The sequence below is a fragment of the Microtus oregoni genome, unplaced genomic scaffold (genome assembly GCF_018167655.1).
Source record: "Microtus oregoni isolate MIOR12 unplaced genomic scaffold, Mior012 000042F_ref0000377, whole genome shotgun sequence".
Taxonomy (NCBI): domain Eukaryota; kingdom Metazoa; phylum Chordata; class Mammalia; order Rodentia; family Cricetidae; genus Microtus; species Microtus oregoni.
The window spans coordinates 8,945,717-8,964,435 of NW_024543209.1; positions in this window are offsets into that span (position 1 = coordinate 8,945,717).

Here is an 18,719-nt window from a genome sequence, read left to right on the forward strand (position 1 = left end):
TTTGGGGTGTGGTTTCATTTTGTTTTCTTGGTTTGGGGGCTTTTGTGCTTTTGGATAAAGAACTTAGAGTTGGGTGGGTAAGGATGGGAACATCTGGAAGGACTTGGGGGAGAGGAAGAATATCATCAAAATATATTTAAATTTAAAATTGTCTTAAAAAGAAAACAAAAAAGCTGGAGGTGAATGTGGTATTGCACAGAAGATGTGAGGCCAAGGTAGGAGACTTCCTGGAAGCTCCCAGACAAGTGAGCCTATTGTCCACCCATGGTGAACCCTGTCTCAGAGGAGGGGAGGCAGGAGGACTAGCACCTGAGGCTGTCTATGACTGCAACAGGAGTGCTGTGACATGCATGCACCTGCACTCACACACATGAACATGTGTACGTGAACACACATAGACATTAAAGAACAGACCCATCAACTTTAATAACTCTCCATAACTTCATCTCTACACTAAAACTCACTCACCTCAAAACTGCATGAAAAGATGCTTGTGCACTTTCCTCGGGGATTTGGACTCTCTCAGCTGTCCCTTACTCCTCTACATGATTAGGCTATCTTTTCTGTGTGGGAGCACTGCCTCTAGTCCACACATGCTCCGTGTGGGAGCACTGCCTCTAGTCCACACATGCTCCGTGTGGGAGCACTGACACTAGTCCACACATTCTCCGTGTGGGAGCACTGCCTCTAGTCCACACATGCTCCGTGTGGGAGCACTGACACTAGTCCACACATTCTCCATGTGGGAGCACTGCCTCTAGTCCACACATTCTCCGTGTGGGAGCACTGCCTCTAGTCCACACATTCTCCGTGTGGGAGCACTGCCTCTACTCCACACATTCTCCATGTGGGAGCACTGCCACTAGTCCACACATTCTCCCTGTGGGAGCACTGACACTAGTCCACACATTCTCCGTGTGGGAGCACTGACACTAGTCCACACGTTCTCCCTGTGGGAGCACTGACACTAGTCCACACATTCTCCCTGTGGGAGCACTGACACTAGTCCACACATTCTCCCTGTGGGAGCACTGACACTAGTCCACACATTCTCCGTGTGGGAGCACTGACACTAGTCCACACATTCTCCCTGTGGGAGCACTGACACTAGTCCACACATTCTCCGTGTGGGAGCACTGACACTAGTCCACACATTCTCCCTGTGGGAGCACTGACACTAGTCCACACATTCTCCGTGTGGGAGCACTGACACTAGTCCACACATTCTCCGTGTAGGAGCACTGACACTAGTCCACACATTCTCCGTGTGGGAGCACTGACACTAGTCCACACATTCTCCCTGTGGGAGCACTGACACTAGTCCACACACTCTCTCTGCACTCACTTACCTTAACCATCCTCTCCATGATGCTCCCTCTCCCTTCAGTCCAGCTCCCCGCCCCCCTCAGGTAGACTCTTCTGAGTTGTTCTCACTAGCAGCCACCACTTCTCCCCCTCCCCACCCACGAGGATCAGCCTTTTTCACGCCACCACCCAAGGACTGCTGTGCTAAATCCAAAGGTCACTTTTATGTCTTCGGTTGTTAACTTTTGGCAAACAAGATACAATTATCCACCCACGCTTCCTGGATAATCATTCCCTGGCTACCTGCTTCCTCCTACACTGCTCCTCTCCTGGTTTTCCTTCCCATTCTGTCTCGTCCTCTTCCCAGCTATCCGTTACTAGAATTCTCGAGCTCCTGCTGAAGGCTTCCCTCTGTTGCTATCATCCACTCTCATGGTCAAGTCATCAATTTAATAGTTTTGGAAAACATATTGTGCTGATCCTGCATATTAAAACAACAACAAAAGTAAAAGGGTTTCGTGTATACCTGGCTGACCTCAAGCTCTTTGTGTAGCTGAAGATCTCCTATGAGTTATGGAATGCAGGCATGCACCAGTGCACTATGTGCACAGGATTGAGCCCTCAGCTTTACACATGAGAGGCAAGCATTCTATAAACTGAGCTGCATACCAGTCTGTGGTCACAGTTTTGCCTACTGTCAGTCCATTTGTGAATGTCTGCCTGATCCCTACTATATGCCAATTTGGAAGACTTACAAGTCTCTCAGATTGAATGATACACAAATGGTACTCTTCATACACACACACACACACACACACACACACACCAAATTGAACTCTTGACTCTCCCATGACTCCTAGTCTTCTCCTCTCTATATATGCAGATGTGCAAACACACACACACACACACACACACACACACACATGCACACACCAAAATAAAACAACAAACCACTTCTATCCATGGCCTTCCATTCAACAGTTTCATTCCAAACTCTGTCCTCCTCAATTCTGCTCCTCTTTCTCATACTCTCTCCAGTCCATTGGCCTTTGTCCCCAGCCCCTGCTCTGTCCATCTTACCTGCCAGCAACTGTTCAGAGGAAAGACACTTCATGGAGCTACAGTATTCTGTGGAGACTTCCCTTTAGCTGTGAAAAGACACACAGGAGAAAATTCTCCTTCTATGATGGGAGGATCAAAACTTATGACAGCTGTATGGGTCTGTAGAAAAACTTGGTAAGGATGTTGTGATGTTTCCATTTCCTTCTGAAACCATAAAATACTATGACAAAAGCCACTTCTAATTTCCAAGGGTTTATTTAGCTCACAACTCCTGGTGACAGCCCATTGTAGCAGGGATGTCCCAGAAGCAGGAGCTTGAGCAATCTGGTCACATTACATCCATATCAGAAATGATTAGAGTAATAAATTCATCGAAGTGTTCAGTTCACTTTCTACTATTTATTCAGTCTAAGACTCTAAGCCCAGGGAATGGTGCTGCCCATCATGAGCATATCTTCCCAAATAAATTAACGTAACACAGACTTTCCTGGAGGCCAACCTAATTAAGACAATTCTTCATTGAGACTCCCTTCCCCGGTGACTTAAATTGGGTCAAATTTCACAACTAACAATCACATTCCAAGCACAACAATAGTATGTCACTGGATACGTGTCCTAGTGAGTAACTGGGACATATGCTTGACCAACTCCAAAGTGGTCATACCTCTGCACCATGTGTGTGTGTGTCTGTGTGTGTGCCCATGTGTGTGTGTCCTTCCTTCTTAGGTGTCATCCACCTTGCTTTTTGGGACACAGTCTTTCACTAACCTAAGTCTTGCCAGATTAGGTGAGGTTGTCTGCCCACGGAACCGAAGAGATTCACCTTTCTCTGCTTCCAGCACTGGTATTGTAAGTGTTTACCATGCTAGTATATTATAATATATAAGGAGCTATTCACCTCTGTTCAGTACTGTGCATCCACTTCCTTCATGTCTGGCTGGCAAATCTCTTGCACCAGATTCTTTTCCCCAGTTTCTCCTTTCTCCCCAGAAGTCTCACCTATCCTCTCCTGCCTACCTATTGGCTGTTCAGCACTTTACTAAACCAATCAGAAAGCGCCTTGGCAGACACACATATTCACAGTGTACAAAAGGATTATTCCATATTTGTTCTCATGTTCTTGGAGTTAAATGTCTTCTGACTGGCACAACTCCTCTGAAGAAGACCCACACACACAGCAGGGGCTCCCTCTCATGCCCCAAATTAGGCACAAACCAACCTCAAACACCTGATTCACAGAGAGATCCTTCATTGAGTAGGAGAGAAAAGTGTCTTCTTTCTGACTTGGGAGAGAAAGTAGCAGCAAATGACCTTGCAGGTGTAATTTTTAAGAAGAGAAAAAGAGGAAGTCTGTGTTCGAATGGGCTAAGATGGGTTGGGAAAGGAGATAGAGGATAAGGGAGAAGGGGAATGAAAAATGGAAAAGGAAAAAGGGAGAAGGGACAATGGAAAGGGGCAGGAATATTTATCCCAGTGGGACAAAGGACTGCCTCTGGATAGAGAGGAGACAGATGTAGCAAATAGGAAAATGGTGGTTTATAAAGGTAAAATGAGAAACCCAATGTTAGGATGAGGACTTTAATTTTAATTGAGCATGTTAATTATGTGAACCAAAGGGGGCTTCTGATTGCTGGATTTCAATACGCTGATAGCAGTCCCTTGGTAGTCAGCCTCAGGAGAAACAAGTGACCAAATAAGGGTACAGACCTTGGTAGCTAGGTTTAGGAATGCAATCTAATGGATTTTTAGCAAGACAAAGGGAATGGCAAAGAAGGGCAAGGCCTGCCAGACCCACAAGCTTGTGTGGGCTATTATCTCTTCAATATCACCCTCATTCATTTGCATAACAAATTACCTCAAGCTCAGGGACTTAGACAAAAACTTAGTATCTCTCCTAATTTACAGTTTGGCATCTGCTATTGGCAAAAGCCTCAGTTCCTGACCTTAGCTGCTGACAGGCCTCACACCATGGCAGGAGACTGCTCTGAGCAGCCTTCCAAGGGCAAGAGAAGTAAGCCTGAGCAGTTTCCTTTAGGACCCTAACCTCACACATCACAGGCCTCACTTCTACCACATTCTACTCATCTAAGGGAATCACTAATTCTCAGCCAGGCTTAAGAATTAGTCCCCCATTCACATGGGTGTTCGCAGACATTTTAAACCTTGCATGCTCTTTCTCACTGGAAAGTCATTGCGACATTCTTGTACTTACTAAAGTCACTAACCTGTCTCCAAATGCCTCCACACACACACATGCCTGTCTGGAAGAAGATTCTCTGGCTGACTGTCCCTGAGGTGGCTTTCCCCTACCATACCGACCTTGTGCACTTCCCTAAAATATTTCATTTGGACCCACTGTGGTCCCATTTCTCAGTGTCTGATAGAGAGTTGGCATGCACACAAAGTTTGTGAATGAACGTGGGAATGAGTGGGGAAGGGCACAGGGTATGTATGCATTCACAGAATGTTTTTAAGGCGCTGAGAAGAAAAACCACTCAGAGGAAGATGTGTACGGTGATGAGGGAGTTAATAAGTCGAATGCGCAAAGTGACATTACAGTTCTCTTTAAAATATTTAAGGGACTACTGTGAGGGAAAAGATTAAGTTTATACTTTATAATTCATGGGACTGAATTAGAATGGATGAGTAAAAATTATGAGAAAACGGGGCTTAGCTGAATAAAAGACAGAGCTTTTTAATGACTAGAGTCATCTGAAAAAGAAACCAGTTCACTTCCCAGAGCAATCTTCCTGTGATTTAAAAGGTTTAAAACTAAGTAAGCTATAACTAACCTGCCTGCAATATAAGAAAAAAAATTCAGATCCAGAGACAGGCTGACTAGATGTACTTTTACACTCTGAGACCAGCGATTCTCAACCTGTGGGTTGCAACCCCTTTGGGGATTAAATGACCCTTTCATGGGAATCACACACCTGATACCCTGCATATAAGATTTTACATCACCATTTAAAACACTTGCAAAATTAGTTATGAAAATAATTTTATGGAAGGTGGTCACCACAGCATGAGGGACTGCATTAAAACATTGCATTAGGAAGGTTGAGAACCACTGCTCTAAGACTCTGTGTGACTTTTCATGGGGAGACAACACACAATACAACATACACACAGAGTCTACTCACTCAAAACAGACAAAAGTATAGATGCCACTGAAGTCCAATGAGTTTTATTAGGGTTACTTTACAGGAATATAGACGAGGAGTTACTCAGGAAAGCAGAAACGACTCAAAGACAAGCGCATCGCCAAAGCCCACACCAAGCATGGGCAACAGTTCACAAAAGCTGTAAACCCGGATCACAGTACACAGCCTGTGCACAACTCAACAAGTTGGAAAGTACCTAACTCAACAAGAGTGTCCTTTCCAGTAGACTCAGTTGATCCGGCCCCTTCCGGGCAGCTCAACTGGCCTTTATTTCTTCTGGGCAGGTTGCCTGGTCTCTGCTTCTTTAAGGCTGCTTAGCTCATAGTAGAGTGTCTCACAACAGTCTTTATTGCTTATATACTCCCGAGGAAGAATGGTCCTAGTGAGTCTGATTAGTTTCAGGGAGTTCCTGAAGCTATTTTGAGTTGTTTACTTTTATTTCCTGTCTTTAAAAAGCCTGCCCGGTAGGATGGAGTGTTTCACCTCACTGTAGAACAGCCTTGTCGTTTCACCTCCCTGTGAACAACCTATCCTAAAATACCCTGCTGTTCCACTTTCTCATTACATCCTCTGTCTTAAAAATTTCCATCCCAGATGGAAGGTTTGAGCCTAGGAGGAAACTATTGCAAAGGAGAAGCAGTAACAAAATGTGTGTTTAAAATATCTAATATTTGAGTGAGACATAAGAGAGAGAAAACTAAAATCCATAAGAAAACATTTACTTCTGCTTATGCCTCAGGAGAACTTGGTTAATGCAGAAAGTTTTAGAACCTGGGCTTTTGTGATTATAAAAGCTATATTCATTTTAGGATCTAAATGTTTCCATAGGTTGATCGAGGTACCAAACTTGGAAGCTCAAGAGTCTTTGACCGAATACCTCTATGAAGCACATTTAAAAATCTTTCTGGAAGTAGATTGCCTAACGTTTAGTTTCTACCCAGGCATTGAATCAACCTCTTAAAATAAGGGGAAATAATTTCTTAAAAATAGTAGAAGTGTTCCTCAGTGGGTGTGTAGACAAGCCAGGGTATGTCTATGCACTAGAACATTATGCAACTGCAAAAACAAATCAGGCACAGGCCTGGCAGCACTGACTTGTAACACAAGCTTCTCAGGGTGTTGAGGCAGGAGTACTAAATACCAGTTTAATTCCAGTCTCACACAGACTCATTCAAGGCCAGCCTGGGCAACTTAAATGAAGCCCCATCTCAACGCAAAAATAAGAGTGAGGGCTGAGAGATGGTTCAGTGGTAGAGTTTGTAAACCTGTGTGAGTGTGAGACCTTATGCTTCATCGGCAGAACAAGTCAGAATGTACTGGGAAGTTTAAGTGAGTATTTCCAAGAAAAAAAAAAAACAAGGATACAGACTGCATGATTCTAAAGGCATGATCATCTAGGAAAATGTGAAATGGAATAGAGAGTTAAAAGGTCAGTTACTGCCCAGATCTCACAGGCAGAGGGCTAGAGGAGAGGACAGCAGAGGGCAGATAGGGCAAGGGAGTTATTCAGTATAACATGTCCTTCTGTTTGTGTGTTGCTTTCATGGGTAAATGAATAAAGAAACTGCCTTGGCCTAGCTGATAGGGCAGAATTTAGGTAGGCAGAGAAGACAGAACTGAATGCTGGGAGAAAAAAGGGCAGAGTCAGAGACGCCATGGATCTTCTGCCTGAGATGGACGCAGGTTAGAATCTCCGGTAAGCCACAGCCACGTGGTGATACACCGGTTAATAGAAATGGGTTAAACTAGTATGTAAGAGTTAGCCAATAAGAAGTTAGAGCTAATGGCCAAGCAGTGTTTAAATAGAGTTTCTGTGTGGTTATTTCGGGTATAACCTAGCCAGGCGGCTGGGACAAACAAGCTGCCTTGTAACATATAACACTCTCCTGTGGACACACATCATTGTACATTCCTCCAGACCCACAATGCACAACAACAAGTGCATCCTCCTAATGTAAACTGTGGATTTGAGCCACAGTGTGATGAATCCCTCTGGCTCAACAATCATAACATCGCCGGCAGGCTAGGGGAAGGTGCTAAGAGCAAGGATGATGGGCAAGCATAGGTCATGCCTAAGCTTGGTTGTCTGCTCAGCTTTTGGTGAGCCACACAGACTTTATGCAGTACACATAATAAAAGAGTGTGATACTTCTGTGTAAACTGTTTGAAGTAAGTGTTTACATACTTGAACCAAAAAGAGAAAGAAGCAATAATAAAGCATAAGAGACTAGATTCCAAACTTGCAGGATTGCAGAACTTGGAGAAAAATTGAAGACTGTAACTGAAGCACAATGAATGAAAACTCAAGAGAATAAATACTACTGTAAACTTCCATCCTACCAATGATGAATATAATGGTTGTGTAGGACAATACATTAGCCTGCTTTCTGTTATTATAACAAAACACCTATGTATAACCACTCACTTGGCCACAGTCACAGGCTGCTGTGGGCTTGTAAAAGCATTCTTTTTCCATAGGGAATGGAGTATCAAGGGGACTTGTAGCCATCAGGAGCCCCACGGCTTGGCATGGTCTTATAAAGAGCCTTGAGTGGACAAGAACTGTCACGGACGGGCTCAGTGGAGCCACTCAGACCGTGAGAGAAGCAGGGTCTTGGTACACAGGAAGGCATGAGGTCGGTAATGACAGACAGACACAACACACAAGAGAGTGGTTGGAATCTGCTGTGATTTTACTGAATTCATATTTTCATTATATAGTATTCAAACAAAGAACAAATCAGAAGGTCATGTATCATTAGTTGGCACAGTATGAAAACTTCGTTTAGTCACATCAGCGATATTTAAGAAAAGCATATTAGCAGAGGCAGGTGTTAAATATAAAACATCCTTAGAAGAGGAACTCTTGTCCTTGGGAACATAAACCTCAAACAAGTGGTTTCACCTTATGAATAGAAAGTTTCTGTCTCATTATCACTATTAGGGTCCTTCCTCTTTCTAACCCTTTCTTTTTCTCATCTGGTGACCAAATATGCCTAATCAGCTCTCTGCACCTCTTGAAATATACTTTTTTGTATCTTCTTATGCAGCAGACATCATGGGGGTTGGGATCTAGCAAGCCTTTCCAGAAAGTTCAATGTATAATATAACAGTCTTTGTCCATCAACATTAACCCATCTATTCCCTTGCTCATTAAACATACCGTGTATGACAAAGATTCTGCTGTAGTTTTATACATTCCCATACTGTGCTTCCCTATCCCAAAGCTGTTCCTGAAGAGATAATCCTTGTCTTGTAGATATAAAGAATATCATTATTAAAAGAGATTGTGCAAAGCCCATAGCCAGCAAATCAAGAAACCCGTCTATGCCTCAGCGGTGGCTAATACCGGGCCATCTGCCACTGACCTCCAGGAAGCCTAGTCCCATAGGACATGTAGCTCCTGTCCGGCATAGTGACGTATGTCATGTCACACAGACGACACTGGAATTGGTGTGGCAAAGAGCATCTTAGAGTCAGGATCCCTGAGGGGATCTCCAATTGATATCCACAGTTCTGGGTCCCATGTACAATAGCATCCTAGAGAAAGCTCACTGGACACTTGACTGTGATCCTCACAAGACAGCCCATTTGACTATGGAAAGCCACTGTACACCCAGAAGAACAATGTCATATCTCAGTTTAGTTATAGCTCTGCCTTCAGAGCCACATATATCTATTTTGTGTGTGATGTCTAATTAATTACTTGAGGACAATACCTGTGCACGCCTTTGTTTCCATGATTCTTCCTTATCTTTCTCAGGCCCTAGAAAAACATGATATTGCTCTTTATTACACTCACAGAGTAGCTGAACACATTTATCCTTTGGTTCTTTCTCCACCACCAGTTTCAAAGGAACAGCTGATAAAAGAGAATGCCACAACTAAAAGCATAATGACCAATTAGACCAAACTACATCTAATGTAAATATACATGAAAATATAAATGTAAGAACAACTCTAAAGAGTATATAAATGTATATAAATAGACCAAAATTTTAACTTATTTCATACTAAAGAATATAAAGTTTTTATCTTTAACCTCAAAACAATCTAAAAGATGTAACATTAGATAATATTAGATACAGAAGGTTTATGTATTATAGACTACCATCTTGAGATTTTAAAAAGGAAAAACACTGGTGTGTGTGCATTTCTTATGCATGTGCTATTGCTGGAAGAATATTAAGCTCAGAGTGCCATCAGATGCCATAGGACAGAAGAATTAAAAGAATTAAGCGTGTGATTAAATTTTTATGACTCATGCTTTGGTCACTTAATTTTTAATTAGGAAACTGTATTTCACAATTATAAGTAGCATGATAAACTAAGAAGATAATAAAATATAAACTCAATTATATACCTCACATGTAGCTAGAGCAAGGCTGTGGCATTCCCTTTGGCCTTAGTGTAATTCACAGCTTTTTCACTGACATAAGGAAGACAAAATAATCTGAGTTAACTTAGTCCTTAAATTGTTCTCTTCCATGAGCACCAGACCAAGTAATATTTCGACATAAGTACAAACACAGAAGAAGTAATATGAACCTCCTGTTTGTCTATATGTAATAACATTGTCTTTTCTCAACCAACCCCGCCCCAACCCGCCTGTTCCTTGGCCCTGCTACACAGCTCCAATACTGAGTGGACCCAAGAGGTGAGTAAGCAGCCGCCCTGTGGCCTAACAGGCAGATGCCCCACTCCCTAGGACCTCCATGTGGGAGGAAAAACCAGGGGCCCTTCTCCAGCTACCTCAGCTTTTCTAGCCGCCAGCAGGGAGTTTTCCTGCTATCCCTCAACCCATCCTGCCCCCAAACCACCTGTTCCCTGAAAGCTCCATAGAACCCTGCTATACAACTTGCTCCAATACTCAGTGGACCTAAGAGACAGACACAGCAAGGATTGGACCAAGATGCCAAGACACTGCCGGATTCATCTGAAGGAAGAGATGGGTAGGCGCCAATGCAAGAATTCTTCCAACATCCTAAAAAAGCAACATGGCAACACCAGAACCCATTAAACACACAAGAGGAAGACTTGATCATCCTAACCCAGAAGAAGTAGAAAAAAAAACTTTAAACGTAACTTTATGAAAATGATGGAGACCTTTAAAGAGGAATTGAAAAACTCCCTTAAAGATATGAAGAGAAGACGAACAAAAAGCTGGAAGAAATTAATAAATCCCTCAAAGAAACCCAAGAAAACCAAGAAAAAGCAAACAGGTGAAGGAAACAGTTCAAGACTTGAAGACTGAAAAAGAGGTAATCAAGAAAACACAAACTGAGGGAATTCTGGAAATGAAAAATCTGGGTAAATGAACAGGAATTACAAAGACAAGTATAGCCAACAGAATACAAGAAATAGAAGAAAAAATCTCAGGTGCTGAAGATAATATAGAGGAAATAGATTTATTGGTCAAAGAAAACATTAAATCCAACAAATTCTTAACACAAAACATTCAGGAAATCTGGGACACCATGAAAAGACCAAACCTAAGAATAATAGGGGTAGAAGAAAAAGAAGAATTTCAGCTCAAAAACACAGAAAATATATTTAACAAAATTATAGAAGAAAACTTTCCCACCCTAAAGAAGGATATCCCTTGAAGGTACAAGAAGCTTACAGAACACCATGTAGACTGGATCAAAAAAAAATCCCCTTGCCATATAATAATCAAAACACAAAACATACAAAATAAAGAAAGAATATTGAGAGCTGCAAAGGAAAAAGGTCAAGTAACATATAAAGGTAAACCTATCAGAATTACACCTGACTTCTCAATGAAAACCATGAAAGCCAGAAGGTCCTGGATATATGTGCTGCAAACAGTAAGAAACCATGAAAGCAAGCCCAGACTACTATACCCAGCAAAGCTTTCAATCACTGTTGATGGAGAAAACAAGATATTCACTAACCAAAACAGATTTAAACAATACATATCCACAAACCCAGCCTTACAGAAAATACTAGAAGGAAAACCTCAACCCAAGGAAGCTAACTACATCCACAATAATACAGACATCTGATGTGGGAGTGATTTCTTATTAATAAAGAAACTGCCTAGACCCATTTGATAGGCCAACCCTTAGGTAGGCGGAGTAAACAGAACGGAATGCTGGGAGAAAGAAGCTGAGTCAGGGAGTCGCCATGGTTCTCCCACTCCAAACAGACGCAGGTTAAGATCTTTCCTGGTAAGCCAGCTCGTGGGCTACACAGATTAATAGAAATGGGTTAGATCAATATGTAAGAGCTAGCCAATAAGAAACTGAAACTAATGGGTCAGGCAGTGTTTATAAGAATACAGTTTCCGTGTAATTATTTTGGGTAAAGCTAGCCGGATGGCGGGACACAGCCCGCCGCTCCGTATTTCAACAGAGTGGCTCCCAACGTGCTAATGAACTCCACGTAAAACCTGAGAGAGCTTAATTTTTATCACAGAAAAAAACAGAGTTTAACACAGCTTTTGGCTGTTTGTTGGTGGCTTGCTATAGAGAGAGTTCCTGAATCAGCAACAGCAGCAGAAAAAAAGCTGCATCATTTTAAAGTGTGACTTTCTGGGCTGTGCCACCAATGCGATCTCTGTCTGGATCCTGCGGGAGACAGAGCTTTTGAATGGAGCATTTGGAGTAATGTGCTACGGCTTGGTTGATGGCAATGTGGACTGTTGTGTGCCTGGAACTGTGTGTGGCTCAGGGGCACCAAATGGCTCTGAGGCAGGAGCTGCTCGGCTCCACCATGATGAACTGTGCTGGTCTCAGGCAGGAACTACCGTAATTACCATAAAAACAGCTCAGTTAAGGTTTAGACTGGGCAGGAAACAGGCTGTACCTTATTACCGTATTACCTGTACATGGTGCAACTTAAGTTTTTAAGAAGTGCTTAACATTTTAAGAAATGCTCCTGGATAGTAAAAATATTACAGATTCACAATAAAACAGATTCAGACATAACAGACCTCAGTGGATCACAGTGTTGGATGAATGTACATAGGCTTGAGAGAGAGAAGAATAAGAATATAGAGAATAAAGTAAATGTCTTAAAAAAAAAGGGTAAAGTCTTTAAAGAGACAGAGTACAGATAGTTAAGAGATTAAAATAAATAAAAAAAAATAAGCCACGTAAAAATGGAAAATTCACAAAGAGTCTGGATTATGTACATTGTGTTTTCTTTAAAATTTTTGACTGTAAAGGAGCTAAGTACAGACAGACATTTCATTACATGGGCTGCCAAGCTAAACCAGAATGGATATAAAGGTATTACGATTTCAAAATTTGGGTTTAAGAATATGATGCTTTGGAGAGGGTCTTCTTTTGTTTTCACAGAGGACCAGACCCTGTGGATTTCTTCTATTACAATTTGGTATGATAGACCACGCCCTCCTGAAAGGTTGTTGTGAACATCTTCAGAAAATTGCTTCGCTCAACTGCAGACTGAGATGAAACTAGCACACAGGTTATACCATGAAAGACCTAATTAACGACGCCCCCATTCAGCAGGAAGCAGTTTGGAGAGAAAAAACTGCGCCCATGTTCCCAAAATATTGTTTATAAATGTTCTTTTACATTTAAAGGGGGATATGATATAGGTATGAATAATTTGCATTGGTATGGATTTTAAGGTCAATTTTGTTATATGTATATGTATTTTTGATCTTGAATAAGGTGTGATTGTGTAGTTCATTTTTAAAATGTAATGTATAATTAGGAAATATAGGTTGTTGATGATAATCATAAATAATAGTCAAGTTTGTAGTCATGTTACTTAGATTTTCTAGATATATAGAGATATATTTCAGATAGGCATTCTTCATATCTCTCAAAGGCTACAGAATATGGCATTTAAAATATTTTAATAACTTAGGACTTTTCATGACAATGAGACATATCTGCTCCTGGCGGCACCAATCTACTTCGAGAGGAAGATGGGCATCAAAAAGGATCCTTATGGAGTTTGATAGCCATTTGGGCAAGAAACTGCTCTTGCCTGGACTGTTGCATAAACCGGACACAGAGAACCTGCAGAGAGAGGACTGCTGAACTTGCCTAAAGGTGAGATGGTCTTTCGGGGTTCCTGACTCATGAAAGAGTCTGCGAGACATTCTGCAGGATACAGCAGAAAGTGACTGAACTGTCTTTGGAATTTCCTGCTTCATGAAAATGTCTGCTGGATACTATGGGCCTGAAGGCTGAAGATGGATGCCCCAACGGTACAAAAGAACTTTGGGTGACTGTCCAGGCAGCGAGATGTCTCTGTCATTTCTAGAGTTTTCTTATTTCTTGTTTACTTAGGTAGTATTATATCCTTCTGGAGTCTTTGATGGAGTTGAAGAATGAATAGATAGTTATAGTTTTCCTTAGTTATGATAAAAGATAAAATAGATATAAATATTGTAACTGTAATTCTTGCTTGATAACTGTTTTGCTATATGTAATTTTACTATGTTAAAGTTAAAGCCTTTCTTTTTTGTCTAAACAGAAAAAGGGGAAATGATGTGGGAGTGATTTCTTATTAATAAAGAAACTGCCTAGACCCATTTGATAGGCCAACCCTTAGGTAGGCGGAGTAAACAGAACGGAATGCTGGGAGAAAGAAGCTGAGTCAGGGAGTCGCCATGGTTCTCCCACTCCAAACAGACGCAGGTTAAGATCTTTCCTGGTAAGCCAGCTCGTGGGCTACACAGATTAATAGAAATGGGTTAGATCAATATGTAAGAGCTAGCCAATAAGAAACTGAAACTAATGGGTCAGGCAGTGTTTATAAGAATACAGTTTCCGTGTAATTATTTCAGGTAAAGCTAGCCATGCGGGCGGCCGCGTGCCAGGGACGCAGCCCTGCTGCTCGTAACACAACAGACATCTGATCACACCCTACCAGCATAACCCAAAGAAGGGAAACATACAAACACTGCTACCGAAAAATAACCGGAGTTAACAACCGCTGGTCATTAATATTGCTTAATATCATTGGGTTCAATTCACCCATAAAAAGACACAGGCTAAGAGAATGAATATGCAAAAAGGATCCAGCATTCTGCTGTTTACAAGAAACACACCTCAACCTCAAAGACAGACACTACCTCAGACTAAAGGGTTGGGAAAGCTTTTCCAATCAAATGGTCCTAAGAAACAAGCAGGTGTGGCTATCCTAATATCTAACAAAATTGATTTCAAATTAAAATCAATCAAAAGAGATGGAGGACACTTGATACTCCAAACAGGAACAATTCATCAAGATGAAGTTTCAATCCTGAATATCTATGCCCCTAATACAAGAGCACCCACACATGTAAAAGAAATATTACTAAAACTTAAATCACACATCAAATCCCAACATCTGACTTCTGATTCTTTATTGGTAAATAGAACCACCTAGGTAAAATCAACAGTGGGGGGTGCATCCCCAGACCTCAAGATGTGCAATTCACAAGTCATTGTAGGAACATGTGTAGGGACTGGGGATCATGCTTCCCCTAACTTTATGAGCCAGGGAGCTCAAAGAGTGTGGCACATATGAGACAGTTGTGGGCGGGTTTTGTCTCTTCACTTGCTCAGTTAGGCATGTGCACAGCAGCAGTGGTGTGCAGTGGAAGGAGAGGAAGTGTCTTTCTTCCGGCTTCCCCAGCTGGGGTAAGCACAGGGTGGAAGAAACTGGTTGGGGCCGGAGGCCCTGAAATCTCTAACATGCATGTCCAGTTTGAGGATGCTGAGAGGCAGAAATGCACAGAAGACAATAGGGTTGGTAAACTCTGATCTCTCCAGTCAGGGCAAGCTCAGAGTGACAGAAGTGTGTATGGGGGGTGGAAAGTCCATGGTCTTTTAACCTGCTTGCCTGAGGTAGGTGGAGGGCAATAAAACTGTGCAGAGGAAGAACAGAGAACTCTGACCTGACCAACTGGGGTGAGCAGAGGTTAGTAGAATCCACAGCAGGGTTGTCTAACTTGTCCAGATGGGATGCTCACAGGAAAAAAGTGTGCTCGGGAGCTGGTGGGTCTGGAGACCTCTAACCTATCCAGGCCAGGTGCTTTGTAGGGCAGCATGATTTGTTTATTTCCAGAACTTCTAATCTAGCAGAGAAATTGGAAACATAAATTTTGACACTGAGTCATTGGAATTCACAATGAGAAAGACCAATACCTTTTTTGAGTTTTGGATCTCAGAGTCCAACTATTCTAGCTATTGGGGAGTACAAACTATTGGTTCTGTAACTATCTCAGACAATGACATATCCCTCCTGCTGGGATATGTCCCTCCTGCAGGGTCTTTGGTCCTGGTGAAGGAGTGATGCTGGTCTCATAATGCTATACAAGACCAATGGCCTCCAGGTGGTAATACATGGCAAAGCCAGTGCATCCCTTAGTCCCATCGTGTCATCTTCTTGTCATGAGTGTTTTCTGCAGTCAGTGGCAATCTGTCAGGAAACTGTAAGGCTGGAGGGCAGGCAGAGAACATGAATAGAGTATATTCATCTCAAAAGAGGTATCAATTACTTTAAGGCAAACTATTGATCTTTACAGGAAGTCCATTCTTTGAAACTCCAGTCCTGAGAAATTACACCCACTTCAAAGGGTTAAAAACCTCCCTAATGAGCTCTGGAATTGCATTCTTCTTTTCATTGGTCCCTTTGTTATCCACCTCTGCTGCCCACACAATTCTGCCCAAAACTATTAGTTGAGGGAAAAAAAACAAAAAACAAAGTAAGAATATGTCACAAATGCTCTCCAAATCAGATTTCCACAACATTGGCAGATGCCAAATGGGTTTTGTCTCCCACCCTACTTCACATATATGTCTTCCTCAGACACATAGCTCCAGAACAAATTAGCATGTCAAGACTAGAGAAGAAGGTAGTCTTCAACACTTTATGTCAATCACAGTTCATACAGGATTGAATCATAGCTGGAAGCAGGACAGTTTTTACAAGCCTAGAGACAGTCGGTGCATGGTACGCCAGTCATTTTCATGAAGGAGCCAACTGATCTTGTTCTACTTTACTGATGGGGCATCTGCCAGCTCAATAACTACATAAAAATTTGCATTCTAGTAAAACCTCACATTTTCCACAGCGGTTGTTCTTGGAGGTATTGCTTGGAGAAGTTTACTAGATCCCACCAAATGCACATCGTAGCTTTAAGAACAATACATGTCAACATCCCTATATTTTTAAAGTCTTTGTTGGCAACACGACCTCTGAAATTCCTAAGTAAAATTATCAACTGATTTCAGAGCCTCGCCATGAAGGAGAGAACCCTTTCTGTACATTTTTCAACTCTGGCTAGTAATGAAATCTCTCAAATTCTCTGTAGGTGAAATTAGTCTCTGATTTCCTACCTTGGATCCTAAGAAGTAGATAATTTCAAGAGTTCCCACCTGCCCCTTCCTATCATCATCAGTCAGCAAAGGTCAGAGATTCTGTTGTTAAATGGGTGAATATCACTCTTGCCCTGAAGGATTCCACAGACCTCACAGACATCCTGTGAGACAAGACTATGGCCAGAATGCCTTTTGCCACTTGGCCTCCCACCTTGAGTCTTTAACATCAGTGCCAACTCATCTAGGTCAAATGGCCTTTCATGACTCGGTAACTTGCTTTCCACAGAAAAAGTCCTTGTGCAAATAACTCCAAGCGCCTTGGGAGCTGAACACACACAGATGTATTGGCATTACAAGTGTTCTTCATCAAGAGTCAAGGGACCTGCTTCTCCCTCGAGGGAAGAGCTTGAGCATGAGGTGATTTTGGAGGGAAGTAGTTCCTTGGTTCTTCTGTTTGTTTTGTGGTTAATGAAAGCAATCAACATGCTGAGCCTGCACAGCTGTCTTCACATTAAGGACATGCATTTTTCATGAGTCCACAGGCAGTGGTAACAGGGTTTCTGCTCTAGTTCTGTGGTTGCTCATAACTGCGTTCACCTTGCTCCTATTGGTGAACAGGGCTGCTGGCACCTGCCGTCCTATCACTAGGATCACCACTAACACCACGGTGACATCTGGCAATGCTTGCTTTTCGTTCCCAGTGGACAGATCTGAGGGCGGTGTGCCATGCAAAAGGAACAGGAAAGGCAAAGCGTGAGGCACACTGTGCTTGACAGGGGCTAGACGAACTCTGAAATGGTGTCTGGATGTGACCCGTCAATAGCAAGTTGCAAGCCATGGGAAGCATGTTGGGTTTCAGTGAGATGGTTTAAGTCATTAAAGGGTTGTGAGTGCAACCGCATTACAACCGCATAGGATCCTAAAAGGCTAACTCCCACTGCTGAGCAGAAATGGGATGTAAAGAAATAGAAAGGAAGTGGAGAATACCGTTAGGTTACTGTGATTGCCCAGGAGAAGTGGGTGAACCTTGACATCTCTGTATTCTAGGTTTATGTTACCATTTACCTTTTCCTCTGTGCCCTATAACTCCTCCAGGATGGGGAGTTCTACTTATAAATTATGCTTATAACCTACTCATATGCCCACTCAACACATGCTTGATAAACATGTTGCTTCAGTAGCTACCAGCAATAGTGACTTACTACTAAAATTTGCTATTGTTGAGGGACAGAATGACATCACTGCATGGGCTTTGTAACTCTCTTTAGGAAATTTTTTTTTTTTAAAGTTCCAACATTCATGTAACCTTGGCCCTAACAAGACTGGCATTTAAAAAATGTCTAACTGGACCTCCCCTCTTCCCACCACCACCACCACCACAATCAAGGCACAAATGCTTCTCTCTGCACAGTTCTGGTGAAATTTCAAAACTTATTCATAACTGGGTTATAACGTTTCTGTTGACACTCTTCACCCTTTTTCCCTATGCACAGCAGGCTCTCAAATACTATATAAGTTACGGTAATCATAATAACCCTTGTCACCGAACCCATCTGGGTGTTTTCTTTGTATCTCAGTAACTGTAGGTGTAGTGAGGGGTAATTGATGATAACTGTCAGACCCCAAAGTAGGGATTTACGTTGCAGACAGTGAGTGGCCTCTTCAATACAATCCTGCTAACATTTCTGGCCAATTATAAACCATGGGCACTGAAAGATAATGAGACGCTGGGTTCCCTAAGCGTTTCTTCTCTTCATTTTGGCCAGAGAGCAGGAAAGGGTCCCGAGACTGGAACAGGGTAGGTGTTGAGAAGCGACCTCATTTCTTTGGATCAAAGGACGAGGGCTGGGGAGAGGGAGCAGGCTGTTTCCGGTTCGAA